The sequence below is a fragment of the Corvus cornix genome, chromosome 3, assembly GCF_000738735.6.
Source record: "Corvus cornix cornix isolate S_Up_H32 chromosome 3, ASM73873v5, whole genome shotgun sequence".
Classification (NCBI taxonomy): Eukaryota; Metazoa; Chordata; class Aves; order Passeriformes; family Corvidae; genus Corvus; species Corvus cornix.
In genome coordinates this window covers 113973003-113989941 of record NC_047056.1, presented here as the reverse complement: position 1 = coordinate 113989941, position 16939 = coordinate 113973003, and positions in this window count along the sequence as shown.

Sequence of the window (16939 nt, the reverse complement as noted above, 5' to 3'; positions counted from 1 at the left end):
GCTCCCAGAATTGAACACAACTCAACACAACCCATGTTTGTGCATCCTGTGCCAGCAAGCACAGGGAAGAGAGAACTGGGCTCTGTTATCCCAGGGGATGCTCTACTGGGACAGTATGGACTGAGCTCAGGAAAAGCTGGGAGGGATAATATTTATTGCTGCTTCTTGTAAGAGGTTGGAGAGCAAATTCCAATTTCCCCACACGGAAAGGAGGAAAGAAAGAAAGAACACAAACTGCAGGACTTGCCAGAAGAAGGAATAGGATCATGTTTACCAAGTGATCTCATGAAATCAGTTCTGAATTCAGGACCCAGTGAAGCACAAGGAACCTGTGCACTCTGGCTCCTGCAGGGACAGCACAGTCATCAGAATATCCCTGACATGGATATCCTGTTATCAGAGCATCGACAACATGGGGTTTATGCCTCATATCCATGAGGGCCCTGAGAACAGCTTCAGGAGAACACAGCTCCCAGCCGGGCTGCTGAAAACAAAGTTTTCATGTGCCCCAAAGAGAGAAGTTCACAAGTTCAGATCCTGCCCCGAAGCTGCATCCCTACAATGACACCCAGGCATTGCTGTGACCAGCAGCCACACCAGGCTGGCTCAGAAGGAACAAAAGTGCTTTTAACCAGGACTGCTTTGGATGTTCTTACACGGAACTGCTGCAGAGCCAGGAACAATCGGAGCATCCACGTGACACGCAGCTCATGCTCACTCCAAAGGTTCAGGAGCAGCTCCTGCTGCTGCCCTGGGTTTGCTCCCTGGTCCTTCCTGTTAAATCTACCTGGGGACAAGAGCACAGGGACACCCCAGAGCTGGCCAGGAGCCCCAGCCCTGGTGTCACCCAGTTGTTTGACTGACTTAAGTTCAAAACCAAATTACTGAAATTACAACAAAACTCGTGTAAGTATGCAACCCATGTGCTCAGATAATCCCAGGATCCCCAAGGCTGGAAAAGATCCCCAAGATGAGTCCCAGTGGTGCCCAGTCCCCACCTTGTCCCCAGCCCAGAGCCCTGAGTGCCACCTCCAGCCCTTCCTGGGACACCTCCAGGGATGGGCACTCCAAACCTCCCTGGGCAGCCCCTGCCAAGGCCTGAGCACCCTTTCCATGCAGAAATTCCTGCTGCTGTCCACCCTGAGCCTGCCCTGGCCCAGCCTGAGGCCGTTCCCTCTCCTCCTGGCCCTATTCCCTGCGAGCAGAGGCTTGGACCAACCTGGCCTAGTGGAAGGTGTCCCTGCCCAGGGCAGGATGAGCTTTAAGGTCCCTTCCAACACAAACCATTCTGGGATCGTATTACTCCTCCCAATTTTCATCCCTCCTCAGCTCCACAGCAGCTCCACTGCTCTGCTTCCCTGCAAAGCAGAGTTTTGGAGCATCCACAGAATGTAAGCAACGGGCATGAACATCCAACCCTCACATTTTATTGGAGAGGCTGCTCAGTGGCACTGAAAGCGCTGTCACTGTGTCCCACCGAGGCTGCTCCGTGGGGATGTGCATCTGGGTCACACCTCCAAGAACCTCCTCGTGCTGGTGACAGCAGGGATATTTTAGAGACACTACAGGAACTGGACTGACTGTCCCAGCTGCTCTTGGCCCTCTATTCTTACTCCTCCAAACAGATGCACAGAGCAGAAAACCTGACAGTCACAGAAAAGGCAAATCTCTCTGTCAAGCATCCGGTTCTGGTGCGTTTAACGCGTGCTGGGGAGCAGCTGCAGCTCAGGGCTGAACCCCAAAGCCACAGCCTGGTGTTCAGTGAGCCCTGGTGAGTCTGAGCAGGAACTCACACCTACACTACTGTACTTGCACTCAAATCACACTTGGTGCACAACACCTCAGCCTGTGCCACACGGGGGTTCTGCACATTTGAATTTCCCTCTTTTTAAAACCAAAAGCTGCCTGAGAGCACATCCAAGCACACTTAACAGAAGCTGACTGTCCCGTTTCTCTCAGACACCAGAGCTCTGCTACTGCACAGTGACCAGGTCCATTTCCACCTCCTGCAGGTGCTGCAAAGGCCATGGTGGGGGGGACAAGGGGATCCCAAACCAATCTGGGATTTTGTAGCCAGGAAACACCGCTGGCTTCGGGTCTCAAACATTCTCACCTGCAAAAGCCTTGCCATGAAATGCTCAGCCAGCCCTGTACAGGTGCAAGTCTGAGCTGCCTGGGGAGGAGACCACAGCCTGTGCAGAAAGGCCTCTCAAGGCTCCTGTGCTGTTAGAGAGGAGCTCCCTCAGGTCTGCACGAGGCCTCCAACCCCTCCTGCTAGCATTAAATGAACCAGACCAAGCAGGAGTGTGGCTGAGCTCTGTGGTAAAATCCACACCTACAGCACGTTTATGGCTCTAAACAAGGACAGAAATTGTTCCCTGGGAGGGTGGGGAGGGGCTGGGATGGAATTCCCAGAGCAGCTGGGGCTGCCCCTGGATCCCTGGCAGTGCCCAAGGCCAGGCTGGACATTGGGGCTTGGAGCAGCCTGGGACAGTGGAAGGTGTCCCTGCCCATGGCAGGGGGTGGAATGAGATCAGATTTAAGGTCCTTTCCAACCCAAACTGCTCTGTGACTGTATGAAACACAGAGAGTGTCTCGGAGGTCCTTCAGCAGCACTGAATTTTTCTCCTGGAACGTTGCAATGGTGAAGAGCTGCCCACACTTCCACCTGGGATCCTGCTGGGAGAGGCACTCCGGGCAGGCCTGGGGATTCCCCACCTGGCACAGCCACTGTTCCCTCTTCCCTCCGGTGCTCACACCCGCCCCACCCTGCTCTGCACAGGGAAACAACATTCCAGCACTTTTCCAACTGCACTGACACTCTGGGACAGGTGGGCTCCGCTGCCAAGCCAAGAGCCAGGCCCTGGGGTAGCTTTTAAAGTAGGTGTACTGCTAATTGTAATTTTAATAGCAATCAAATAAGCCCCACCTCAGCCAGCACTGCACTGCCAGCCCATTGCTCACCCCAGCGATGGGAAAAGGGCTCCACTGAGCTCGAGCCAGAGGAGTCACCTGCACACCCACAGCTGCAGGGATGGCGTCTGCAGCAACTCACAGAGCCGTTCAAGAGGTTAAAACTCCCAGCAGGAGCAAAGGAACTTGGAAATGAGCGTTTAAAATGGCAGGCCAATAATTGGATTATTGTGACTGGAAGGAGGATTTTGTAGTCTGCTGGTTTGCTCCAGCCATTAGAGGGGATTACACTTCCACCTCATCCCTCACAAGTTCTGTTTCCACACAAGAACCATTTTTAAGCCTCCATTTGTCTGTTAGAGATGCCCAGGGTGAGCTTAAAGCAGATTTCAGCTCACTACAACTTCTAGGCCCAGAAGTGCAGGTGTCAGAGGACCGAGATAAGCTCACACCTGCACTCGCTGGCTTTACTGGGAAGTCACAGAATCCCAGGATCCCCAAGGCTGGAAAAGCCCTCCCAGCCCATAGAGCCCAACCTGTGCCCGATGCCCACCTTGTCCCCAGCCCAGAGCACTGAGTGCCATGCCCAGGGTTCCTCGGACACCTCCAGGGATGGGCACTCCAAACCTCCCTGGGCAGCCCCTGCCAAGGCCTGAGCCACCCTTTCCATGCAGAAATTCCTGCTGCTGTCCACCCTGAGCCTGCCCTGGCCCAGCCTGAGGCCGTTCCCTCTCCTCCTGTCCCTGTTCCCTGCCAGCAGAGCCCGACCCCCCCGGCTGCCCCCTCCTGTCAGGGACTTGTGCAGAGCCACAAGGTCCCCCCTGAGCCTCCTTTGCTCCAGCCTGAGCCCCTTTCCCAGCTCCCTCAGCCGCTCCTGCTGCTCCAGCCCCTTCCCAGCTCCATTCCCTGCCCTGGACACGCTCCAGCCCCTCAGGGTCTCTCCTGTCAGGAGGGGCCCAGAGCTGCCCCCAGCACTGGAGGTGCCACAGCACAGAAATCCTTCAGGAAAAACTTGAAAAAATTCAGGAAAAACACATCCAAGAGGTGCAGCTGCTCAGGGATTTGTGAGAGTGCGGAGTGAAGCAAAGTGCCCTTCTCTACCAACATGTGACAGAGCCTGTGCCGAATCCTGCTCAGTCTTGTGCAGCCACAAGTCTGTTTCCCTGGAAGCGGTGCCAAGGTAATTCCCTGGCCAGCAGACACAGAGCTGCATCACGTGCTGGGAGGACACCAGACAGTGGCTCAGTCCCCGGAGCTGTGGCCACCACCTGCCCTGTCCCTGTCCTTCAAAAACCTCTGCAAAGGCATTTTACAGATGGGACAGACCAACCCTCACCACTGCTCCGTGTCTGTCTTGGAAATTCGTCCCTGGCCACAGCCTGGGAACAGGGAAGGAGCCGTGACAATCCCCAGGGCATTAAAAACAAAACAAAGCACCACCAAAAAGCCCAACAGAGCAACAAACAATCCCCTCCAGAAAAAAAATCCAGGAAGCCTTTACCAGCTCCAGCTATCAACTCATTCCACAAGCTGGGGTTGGTCCCTGAATCTTCTGCAGCACCACCTCGTTCAACACCTCACTGAGAAGTGAAAAGCCCATTCCCAGGTTCTCCAGGAAGAGCCTGCTGTGCTCCACAGCTGCCTTCAGATTTTTCCCATGGAACAATCAGGGAGGAGAGTGACCTGTTGGAGCCAGTCCAGAGGAGGCACAAGGGGATCAGAGGGATGGAGCAGCTCTGCTGTGAGGAAAGGCTGGGAGAGTTGGGATTGTCCAGCCTGGAGAAGAGAAGCTCCAGGGCGACCTAACTGTGGCCTTCCAGTGTCTGAAGGGGCAAACAAGAAAGGTGGAAAGAGACAATTTACAAGGGCTGGAGGGACAGGACACAGGGAATGGCTTCCCAGTGCCAGAGGGCAGGGCTGGATGGGAGATTGGGCAGGGTGGGCAGGCCCTGGCACAGAGTGCCCAGAGCAGCTGGGGCTGCCCCTGGATCCCTGGCAGTGCCCAAGGCCAGGCTGGACATTGGGGCTGGGAGCAGCCTGGGACAGTGGGAGGTGTCCCTGCCATGGCAGGGGTGGAATTGGATGAGGGTGAGGGTCCCTTCCTCCCCAAACCACGCCGGCATCTCAAGCACCCGGCTGCAGCAGCTGTCCCTCACAAACAGCTCACCTGAACACTTGGTGTCCCTGGGTGACCCAGCCAAGGAGCATTTCCAGAGCCCATCTCCCACACAGCCCCAGCTCCTCGGCACTGCCGGCTGCTGCAGCAGGAAACCCTTTCCTCAGGTCACCCGCGGGCACTTCCCGTGAAAAACAAACACCAAATCCCTTCAGCCTCGGCCCACTCCAGCTCACACTTCCCTCCCCACACACAAAGCACCACGATGGCCTGGCTGGGGCTTCCAGCCAGGAATGGGGTGGCTGCTGGGGATGGGGACAGGTCCCTGTGGCACCACCACAGACCCACCACGGCGGAGCAGGGACACACACGGAGCACTTGGCTCTGCTCTCTCCCTCCTGTGAAGAAGCTGCATCCTGAGGACTGTGCTGAACACAGGGAGAGGGAAAGCAACAACTCCGGGACCTGAGCAGTCAGAACATCCCAGAGAAGTTCTCTGCTGCACAACGCAGGTCCTGTCAGCAGTGGGACACCAGGGCACCTTCAACCTCAGCCCTGGGAGTACCCACTGGATGCAGCGGTGACCATGGAATGGTTTGGATGGAAAGCAACATTAGAGCCCATCCAGTGCCACCCCTGCCATGGGCAGGGACACCTCCCACCGTCCCAGGCTGCTCCCAGCCCCAATGTCCAGCCTGGCCTTGGGCACTGCCAGGGATCCAGGGGCAGCCCCAGCTGCTCTGGGCACCCTGGGCCAGGGCCTGCCCACCCTCCCAGGGAACAATTCCTGCCCAATCTCCCATCCAGCCCTGCCCTCTGGCAGTGGAAGCCATTCCCTGTGTCCTGTCCCTCCATGCCTTGTCCCCAGTCCCTCTCCAGCTCTCCTGGAGCCCCTTCAGGCCCTGCAAGGGGCTCTGAGCTCTCCCTGGATCCTTCTCTTCTCCAGGTGAGCACCCCCAGCTCTCCCAGCCTGGCTCCAGAGCTGAGGGGCTCCAGCCCTGGAGCAGCTCCGGGGCCTCCTCTGGGCTCTCTGCAGCAGCTCCACGTCCTTGTGCTGCTGGCCCCAGGGCTGGGGCAGCTCTGCAGGTGGGCTCCCACCTGAGCACGGGGGCAGAATCCAACCCCTCCGCTGCTGTGGGTGTGGGATCCAGCAGGACAACACATCCCAGACCAGACCAAGGCCAGTGCCAGCCAAGATTTGCTCTCCCTGCCAGCACTGGGTGAACAGGCAGCAGTTCCAGATCTCTGATAACCCTGGGCTGCCAGAGCCACAGCTCTGAGCTCGGGCACTGCCCTGGCATCCCGCTGGCTATGCACACACAATCCCTGGCACAGCTCTGGATGCAGGATCACAGCCCGAGCCTGGCACCAGCTCAAGGTGCAGCTCAAGCACTGGCACAGGCCAGAGGCAGCCTGAACGCAGGCACCTGCAAGCTCTGTGCTGTTCACCCCCCGTACTCCCAGCAGCAGCAGCTTCTCCCCTGCTGCAGGTGGGTTCTGAGCTGCAGGGACCCCAGCCCCTGTCCCCAGCACGGGCAGCAGCTGCCAGCCCTGTGCAGCTGCACAGGCACCGAGCGAGGCAGGAAATGAGAAAAGGTTGTTTATCAACAGTAACTTCCTGCCCTCGTGGGGACCTTCCCTCACCTCACCCTGCTCTGCTGCCCCATTAACAGCCCCACACCTCTACAGAGCAGCACAGCTGGAGTCCCACGGAATTCCCTCATCCCTACAGCTCCCCCAGGTCCTGCCAGCAAACAGCAAGGCCTCACTTCCATGTCTCATCTGCGAGATGCTCCAATGGATTCTGTTAATTCAAGAACAAATTACCTCAGTACTCTCCCCTCCTCACATTCCCATGACCTCCCCAGAACTGGAGGATACCTAATCCCAAACTCCTGGCCAGGAGGACTAAACTGGAACAAGAACATATCAGCACCAGAAGTTAATTATAAAAAACAATGGTTTTTGCTGGCTTAGCTGCCTCAACCACCTGTGAGCACCAGTGGAGAGGTGACAGAGCAAGAGAGGAGGCAGAGGGGAGACAGACTTGCCCCAGAAAATCCAGCTGGGATGACCTGAGGCTGCTGTGCAGGGAGCTGGGGAGTTTCCCAGGACAAGCTTGCCTGGAGAGTCAGTTCTATGAGGAATGGCTGAGGAAGCTGGGAAAGGGGCTCAGGATGGAGCAAAGGAGGCTCCGGGGGGACCTTGTGGCTCTGCACAAGTCCCTGACAGGAGGGGGCAGCCGGGGGGGTCGGGCTCTGCTGGCAGGGAACAGGGACAGGAGGAGAGGGAACGGCCTCAGGCTGGGCCAGGGCAGGCTCAGGGTGGACAGCAGCAGGAATTTCCCCATGGAAAGGGTGCTCAGGCCTTGGCAGGGGCTGCCCAGGGAGGTTTGGAGTGCCCATCCCTGGAGGTGTCCAAGGAAGGCCTGGAGGTGGCACTCAGTGCTCTGGGCTGGGGACAAGGTGGGGACCGGGCACAGCTGGAACTCGATGGGCTGGGAGGGCTTTTCCAAGCTGGATGACTCTGTGATCCTGTGACAAGCAGAGCCCCAGGCCTGTCCCCTGCAGCCCAGTGACTCCTGGGGTCAGAGCCAGAGCCAGCTCAGAACTCCGTGACAGAACCTCCTACACAGAGGGGACGCCTGGAGACAAAAGGGGAGATCCCTGAGCTTGGGGACAGTTTTATGTCACCTTCCAAAAGCAGAAGCACAAGGCACCTGAGAGCTTCTCCATTCCTTAGCATGGCTTTTCAATTTCCCCTACAAACCCCAACCAGCAGCCGAGAGCCAAGCCCAGCACGCAGCCCGGGACAAGAACCACAGCCACGATTTCAACCCCAAAACACAGAGACACTCAGGGGAGACGGGAGCTGGAGTCTGACCAGAGCCCTTCAACATTCCTGCTGAACACACAGATTTGCCAAAGCTGGGGTTTTGGCAGGTATTTACTCATCCCTTCCTCCTTTTGTCTGCCTGTGCCCTGGCTCTGGGCAATGTGCAACCTTCAGTTGTGAGAGGTCTCGGTGCAGCTTTGCTGAATACGTGGTTTAGCCCTTAAGTGGATTCCAGAAGGGATCAAGGGATGGACAGCAGTGCACAGAGGCTGGAAAAGAGCTGGTCCCACTTCCACCCTGCACTGGAGATCCTGCCACTGTTCTTTCAACAGAAACTGTTAAAAATCACACACAAAAACATATGGAGAGCAACACCAAAGTGTTTGCCTGTAAGCTAGTAAATTATTTCCTAAGATCTTGAACTGCACTGCATCTCCTGAACACAGCAGCTATTCTGATGCTTCGCAAGCTGTAAACACAAGGTCAAAATGAATTTATTTATTAAAATATCCCTTGCAAGTCTCAGCCACAGGTTTCTATTTACATTTGCTTCCCAGCCAGACTTTTCAAGTCTTGTTTGAACAGATCCCTCTTCCAGGAGGGTTCTCAGAACCCCAGCTCCTCCCCCTCTCCGTGAGGGGGATTTATCCCGGTCTGGGAAGTGTGAGCTGAGCTTTCACAACTCAGCGTTTCAGCCAAGCTCCCGCAGGTCGCACTTGTGGAGTTTCCTCTCCCATTCCTGTCCCACTTCTGAACTTCCCTTTTCTCCAACCTCTGTGCCCGCCTCGCACAGGGACAGCACCGAGGCCAGCCTGACGACAGGACAGCAACAAACCCCGTCACGCTGAAGAACCGGGTGACAAAAATTCACCTTGTAGGATTTGCAGCTCTGCCTGACCTGGGGCTACTCAGGAGCTCCCACCTGAACGAGCTCAGCTGCACGGAAGGCACGGATACACCGCCAACACTGAGAACCCCCTGCGCCTGTCACTTGCTCGCGGATGTGACTTACACCCTCGCTCGCCAGCGCAAATCCAAGCGGCAGTCCCTCCCCCCACGTCGCTTCCCAGGGAAATTCCTGCCGGGAAGCATTAAGCAACTGGAGAACAGGTCAAAATAAAACCCCTGCCCCTGCAGGCGCGGGCGGCGGAGCGGAGCGGCGGCAGCGCCAGGCGGGCCCCGCCGCAGGTCCCGTCCCCCCGCGCGCGGCCGGAGGCCGAGGCCGCCCCGCCGAGCCCCGCCGGGAGCGCCCCGACCCGCCCCGCGGCCTCCGACCCGCCCCGCGGCCCCCCCGCGCACCGTCCGGGCGGCCTCTGCCCAGGTCCTGCCCTTCTTCCTGCGGCCCTTCTCCCTCATGTCGGACGCGGCGGGGCTCGGGGCGCTCGGGGGGGTGTCCGGCGGGTGCGGGGGGCGGCGGGGCCGGGGCGGCGGCCCCTAAACGCGGGCAGCGCCGAGCGCGGCGGCCCCTGCGCCCGCCGCCGCCGCCATGTTGGCTCCGGCTGCGCACGGGCCGCGGTCATGTGACCCCGCCCGCCCGCCCCGCCCACAGCGCGCGGGGGGCGGGGCCTTGAGCAGCCACGCCCATCCCCCCCCCCCGGCCGCGCTCCCGCCTCGCTGAGGGCGCAGCAAAGATGGCGGCGGCGGCTGAGGGGGAGCGAAGATGGCGGCGGCGGCTGCTCAGGGCGGCGTTGCCGCTGCGCCGTGGCAGTGATGCGTCCCCCCTGCGACAGCGGCCCGGCTGCCACCGCCAACAGCTCCCCTCGCCCGCCGCCACCAAGCGCCATCGGCAGCCTCCGCTCCCTCCTCCGCGGTCGCCGGCGGTTCCCGCAGCCTGCGCTCGCGCGGTGCCTGAGGGGGAAAGATGGCGGCGGCTCCCTCACAGCCGCAGCCTCCCCCTCACAGCCCGGTGCCCACCACCTCCGCAGTGACACCGATGGTGACGTCTCAAGAGTCGGAAATAGCGAACAATTCGCCCAGGGAGTCACGGAGAATGGGCAGGGGGTTGTGAAACAGGTTTTGGCTATGGTTGAAACAGCCTCAAAGGAGGGCTCCCTCAAAGGAGGGCTCCCTCAAAGGGCCACCGGGGCTTTTATCGCGTAGTCGGGGGTCTTCCTGTTCAGTGTCGGCTCCTGGTGTGCCACCTGCCGTGTCTCTTGTCACCTGCCGTGTCTCTTGTCATCTGGCTGGGGCCACACGGTGTAAATGTCAGCATGGATGTAACTATTGTTCACAAGCTGTGGCCCAGAGCAGCAGACACGTCTTGCTTGGCAAGAAATCCCGTGGTGGACTTTGTTTAAAATGGAACGGGGGCACCTCCCCAGAGGACACCAGAGCCCCCCGAATGAACTCAAGCGGGCACAGAAACGAGTATTGCACGAGATTGCTAAATAAATATGCATTAGGTAGGTGGCAGCCCTGCATTACATAGGGGGGTTTATGAAAACATTACTGTATAAATGTTGCAATTTTTGCTCCTTGCTGTGCTGGGTTTGTGGAAAGCTCCACACTGCGCCCTGTGCAGAACAATTCAGTGTCTCATTTCTAAACCAGACCCTGTGTCTGCGTTCAGAGGGCTCCTCAAATCAGCAGCACCACCACTGTCCCCCACCGCCCTGTCCCCATTCCCCTCACACCAGCCCCGCACAGCCCCTGCCTCAGATTCCCCCAGCTTCCCCCAGTTCCCCACAAACTGGGATAGTGCTGTGATAATGTCAGTCTTTCCTTTTCCATCAGGGATGAGCTGATCCCCTCACAATGAACTGGGCTTCGCTTCCTCCTATGCAGCTTCAAGAGATAAAATTAGATCAGAGGAGCGTGACCCTGGCGAGCCACTGGCGCCTGAGCCATGGCTCCAAAATATCCCAAATGAACTGCAGTTTCTACTTCAGCCATTGCACTTTCTGCCACACTGAGAGCTACAAAAATGATGAATTTAGAGAGGATTGAGGGATTTTTTTTTTTTAATCGTGGAATCACAGACTGGTTTGGGTGGGAAAGGACCTCAGAGCCCATCCAGTTCCACCCCCTGCCATGGGCAGGGACACCTCCCACTATCCCAGGCTGCTCCCAGCAGAGCCTGTTCCAGATGCAGCTCAGACTCTCCTCACGCTCCCTGGCAGTTGTGCTCCTAAAGCTGATATTTAATATAGAATAAATCAGATATTTAATATCTGATCAGTTCTGTGATTCCAGGTTTCTCTGACTGATTCCGGCCTTAGGGAGGCTGAGCTGCTTTGTTTGGAAATCCAAGGGCTGAGTGGTGACACAACCTGGGGCACAGGAAGAGTGAAATGCGGGGGGAAGAAGGAAAAGACAGGGAAGGCCACAGTTCCAGGACACAGCTGGAGAACGCTGGACGGTGGCACTTGGCGCCAGGGGAGGTACCTCTAACAGGTCAGTGCTGTCAGTGCAATAAGTAATTGGCAATAAATTAAACAACGTGAAACAACAGCAAATGACAATGAATGAAAAACAGGAAATTCCCGGAGCCGAGGCTGTTTTGCCAACGACAGCCCGAGGATATCTGCTCCCTCCAAGGGGATTCATCTTCCCTTCAGTGTGGGCTGGTCCAACATCCCGTGGTTTTGTCTATTCCCAGTGTCAAGGATCTTCACAAAAGTCATGGAATTGACTGTGACCTAATTAACAATCAGGGATTGATGATTCCCATCGGGAAGGGCAACAGATGAACACAGTGCCCTCCCCACACCAGATGTGTCGGGACTCCCCCCAGGGTGAACGTGGTCGTGCTCTGGGGCAAAGCACAGAAATCCCAATTTCTTCCCTCAGATACGTGTTTCCAACTGCTGCTCTGGATTCACCCTGGGATTTTGCTGCTGCAGACGTGGTTCCGTGTCTGTTTGAAATCATGGCTCAGAGTCAGTGCACTTAGGGATGGGAGCAATCAAGTACCCCAAAGCTGGGAAAAAGCCCAGGGGAGGAGCACAGCGGGATGGGAGAAGGGTCAGGGAAGGAGCACCGGGGCTCAGAAGCCCATGGAAGGAAGGAGCAACTGCACCCAAACGTGATCCCAGCAGGGCAGCTGGAACGGCGTGAGGAATGGGATGGCTCCCGGGACTCCCCCGACCCGCACTGGCGGAGGGGTGCGTTCCAACACCCCGGGTGAGACATTCCCAGAGCTGCCGATCCCACCTGTCCCGCGGAGCGCAGCAGCCCCTGGAGCTCGGGGCGGCTCTGGCCTTTCCCTCCCGCCCGGAGATGTCGGACACGGGAACACACAATGAGATCAGCCCGCTCCACGCCACTGAAGGACGCAGACTCCACTTCCCTTTCCCTGGGAATCGATGCACCGAGCACCGGGTGGGGATTTCTGCAGCTGGAGGCCGGGACATGCCAGCGGATGGGTCATGCCCTGCAGCTGGATTTCGGGGTCTGTGTGCTGGAGCTGCAGCTTTCCTGTCCACCCTCACCGCGCCCAGGGAGAGGAAGGGCAGCCCTCAGGGCCAGGCTCCCGGGGGAACAGGAAGCCGATGGATGTCTTTTCCCGCAGTGTGACCAATCCCTTCGGGCTGGCGTGGGCTCGGATCACCAGAGCTGCCGGGCAGCTCAGCCCAGCCCAGCCCAGCTCAGCTCAGCTCAGCCCAGGCCAGCTCAGCTCAGTTCAGTTCATCACTCCCGGCTCAGCTCCCTCTCCTGACAGCTCACAGCAGGGTGCCACGTGCTCTTCCGAGCAGAAAACATTCCCGGGGACACCTAACCAGAGGAGCTGCAATTTTTTAGGTAGGAAATAATTTAGATGTTGGGAGGAAACTGTTCCCTGGGAGGGTGGGCAGGCCCTGGCACAGGGTGCCCAGAGCAGCTGGGGCTGCCCCTGGATCCCTGGCAGTGCCCAAGGCCAGGCTGGACATTGGAGCTTGGAGCAGCGTGGGACAGTGGGAGGTGTCCCTGCCCATGGCAGGGGTGGCACTGGATGAGCTTTAATGTCCCTTCCCACCCAAACCATTCCATGGTTCTATGACTCCATGATTCCCAGAGAAATATCCACCCTGGAGGCCTCCATTCAATTTATTCCACCCAACACTTCAAAGCACTCAGAGACCTTCCCCAGCCCCTGGCAGTACTGGGGCTGTACCTGGGAGGGACGTTGCTCTCTTTTTCCCACCCTTGTGAGTTTGCTGTTCCTTCAAAGGGTTCCCCTCACTCCACACAGAATTCCCTGGCAGCATGGGAGCCTCACTTCCCAGTGGAGCTGCAGCTGTGCCTCTGCACTGTCTCACCTTCCACTGACCCACTGCCAGGTCTGGCATCACTGCTGAGCTGAAGGGGATGATCGGGTCTCTAGGATTGACTCTGCTGCTGTCATTTGGGAAAATATTCCCAATAAAATTCAAGTTCAGTTTTCATCAGGTTTAGTCTGAATCTCATCTTGGCAGAGCACTGACTGTTCTTTTCACAGAAGCACAGAATCCTGAAGTGGTTTGGGTGGGAAGGGAGCTCAAAGCCCACCCAGTGCCACCCCTGCCATGGCAGGGACACCTCCCACTGTCCCAGGCTGCTCCCAGCCCCAATGTCCAGCCTGGCCTTGGGCACTGCCAGGGATCCAGGGCAGCCACATCAGTGACATCCCCTGCTGAAAGCCGTTAAAGACTGAGGTACAGCCTGGAGGAAAAGTCACTGAGAAAATTGTAGGGACAGGAGTAAAGAGCCATTGGGGAGGAAAAGAGTGGAATTCTTGGGTGTTTGTGCAGCTACAGCAGTACAGGAGGAAGCCCACAGGGTGTCATCAGAGCGTCGGGGAACAGCAAAAAACCCCAATATAACCCCCAAACCCTCTCTGCACCAAAGGCTTCCCACACAGCTTCTCTCTTGGGAAGCACACACAGAACATTCCTGGTGGCTGTGGTTCCCTTCGTGCTTTGAAATCTACTCAGGAGTGAAAACATTCGGCCCTTTGGGAATTCTTTGTAACCAATAAATCCCAAAGCACCTTGCAAGGATGATAATAAGCTTTAGCCCTGCTTTAGCAGCAGGAATCATGGAATATCCTAAGCTGGAAGGGACTCACCAGCCCAGCCCCTGGCCCTGCCCAGACCCCCCAACAGCCCCAGCCTGGGCATCCCTGGCAGCGCTGTCCCAACGCTCCTGGAGCTCTGGCAGCCTCGGGGCCGGGACCATTCCCTGGGGAGCCTGGGCAGTGCCCAGCACCCTCTGGGGGAAGAGCCTTCCCTGATCTCCACCTAAACCAAGCCTCGTCCAAGCTGGCCTTGGACACTTCCAGGCACAGCATCTCTGGGCAACCTAAGGTATAAATTCTAGATTTATGACAGAAAAAGTACAATGAGTTGTACTAAGAAAGAAACAAAAACTGTTATAGTGAATTTATCCTAAATTTTCTAGATTTCAATTAAGAATTACCATTTTTTCTGAACTGTCAGCAGATGGGACATAACCCTTCAAATCACATTCCTGCAACCTGGTTCAATATTCTCATTAAAACTGTGTGTTCTGTAGGACTGCAAGGGCGGGTTCTTCCAGGGAGACAAAGAGATCTTGGATCTGAGGTGAGATTCCCCTCCCTGCTGCATCCAGGGAATGTCCCCAGCACTGGAACCACAGCAGATGTTTGGGAGAAGCCAGTGTGGCCCCGAGGAAGGAGCAAACACCACAAACCAACCCAGGCAGGGCTGCAGGCCCAGCCCCTCCTGGGTATTCCCTGCCTTGCAAATTTTATGAACTTGGGCCATCAATATTCATGGCTGCAGGAGCAGAGGCCATCCAGGCACGCTCCAGGCACTCCTGCCAGGGGCTCTGAGGGACAGCAGGGACAGCAGGGACAGCAGGGACAGCAGGGACAGCAGGGACACAGGAACCACTCCTGGCCATTATCCCAACGCAGCAGCTGAGCTCTGCTGGGCCGGGAGAGCCCAGCGGCCCCACTGCTAACCAGACACTGCAGAACTGGCAAGGGAGGAGGGTTGCTGGTGACTGGAGCATTCGTGCCTGCCCGAGCTCACCCTCTGTCCCCACGGGATGAGCTTTGCCAAAGCCGGCATTCCAGAATGGCTTCGGCACCTACGGTTGGTGGGGAAAAATCCTTTCTTGGCTTTCCATGCCTGATCTCTGGAGTCCTTTGGCTGCACAGAGCTCCTGACTGTGACTGTGCTTCTGAGCTGTCACTGTCCCTCAGGGACCTGCTGCTCACAGGCTGTAATTTCAAATCAAAGACCCATGGAAAGCAGGATTGGGAGGGATGCTCAGGCGTTATCCCACCATCCTGTGCCCTCCGGTGTCATTGATGGGCCTTGGTGCCCTTAAAAACCTCCCCTGGAACAGCCATGTCCTACAGGGGTGAACTCCTCCAGTGCCAGCCTTGGGCAGTCACCACGGTGTCCCAAATTCTCATCTAAATATTCCCTGCTGTGTTCCAAGACCAGGAGTTCCTGTCCTCTCTCCTCTTGGTAGCAGCAATGGGATAACCCCTTCCTCTTTCCAGTATTGGCAGACCATGGCTACTGCTCTCCACAGCATCCCCAGGTGCAAATTGCCCTGTTTCTTTCATGTTTTCACATCATTCCAGGTGATTTTTGCAAAACCATCACAACTGGTCCCATTCCTGGTTGGAAAGCAGGTGCCCGGCAGGGCTGATCCATGGGAGCGCTGGCCTGAAGGAGAACAAATCCCGTTGGTCTCTGCCTCCCTGTGACCTGTTTCTCTTGGAAAACTCCCACTGGTAACTCCACTTGGGCCTCTCCTCAGGGAGGCTGCCAGAATTTCACCAAAATCCCTCATTCTTTCCCGGATTGTGCCCCTCACACCTGCAGGGTCTCGTATTCCAGCAGAGCATGAAGCTGCTTTGGTAGGGTTCGGTGGGATTTGCTTTGGACCAGCCCATGTTGGTTGTTACCTTCACATGTTCCCCTGCCAGGATTTTCAGGTGGATTTTGTTGATCCATTCAGTCCTTTCAGGAGGTGAAGTTAAGTTGAGCAGACAGCCCCCCAAATTTGCCTTTCCCCATTTTAAAGATATTCCTCATGTTTATCCTGTTCCTGTTTGGACACTCAGCCTCTTCTCTGTGAGATCTCAAACCCCTCACTTGCAGCTCCGAGGCCACTTTACCAAATTCATTCTGTCTGAGTTAATCCAACCTGGCCAATTTGGGGACATCCAGTGCCTGTGAGGGACCTTTAATCTTTCCTTTTCTTACTTCAGCCCCAGTCCCTTTTCGGTGGCATTTATTGTGACTCACCTGATCACAAGTGACCTTTTCCATGAAGACTGAAACAGAACAAATCTCTGCGTGCCTGCAACCGTGGAGTCATTTGGGTTGGAAAAGCCCTGGGAGACCACTGAGCCCAACCGTCCCCCAGCACTGCCAAGGCCACCACTGCCCCGTGTTCCCAAGTGCCACATCCACGGGGCTTTTCAATCCCTCTGCTGTGGACAACCTCGGAGCTGGGAATTCCACTGCCAGCGGGCAGGGCTGGATGGGATATTGGGAAGGAATTGTTCCCTGGGAGGGTGGGCAGGGCCTGGCACAGGGTGCCCAGAGCAGCTGGGGCTGCCCCTGGATCCCTGGCAGTGCCCAAGGCCAGGCTGGACATTGGGGCTGGGAGCAGCCTGGGGCAGTGGGAGGTGTCCCTGCCCATGGCAGGGGTGGCACTGGGTGGGCTTTATGTTCCCTCCCAACCCAACCCAACCCAACCCAACCCATTCCATGCCTTTGCAATGTTTTCTTGGTTAGAGTTGCTTCAATACCTAAGCCATGGGAATTTCCCCGTTTCCAATGGCAAGGGAAAAACGCAGCAGCCCTTGGGAGATGACCAGGCCCTTCCCCACCCCAAACTGCAGCTCCTGAGGCAGTGAGGCCACACCAGCTCCTGTTCCAGCAGCAGCTCAGCTCCATCTGGATGTCCCTGGTCCTTCCTTGCTCTCCCCGTGGGCTGGAAATGTTCCTGTTTAATCTTAGTTCTGCATTTAGCCCCAGGCTCTTCCCTCCTCCCTGTGCAAGAACCGCCCTCCCCCGCTGGGACTGGGGTGCTCCTGGCCAGCTTCCCCTTTTCCAGCCCCCCGTGCTGCCCCCAGCACCGCCGTGTCCGTGTGATAGCCCGCACTGT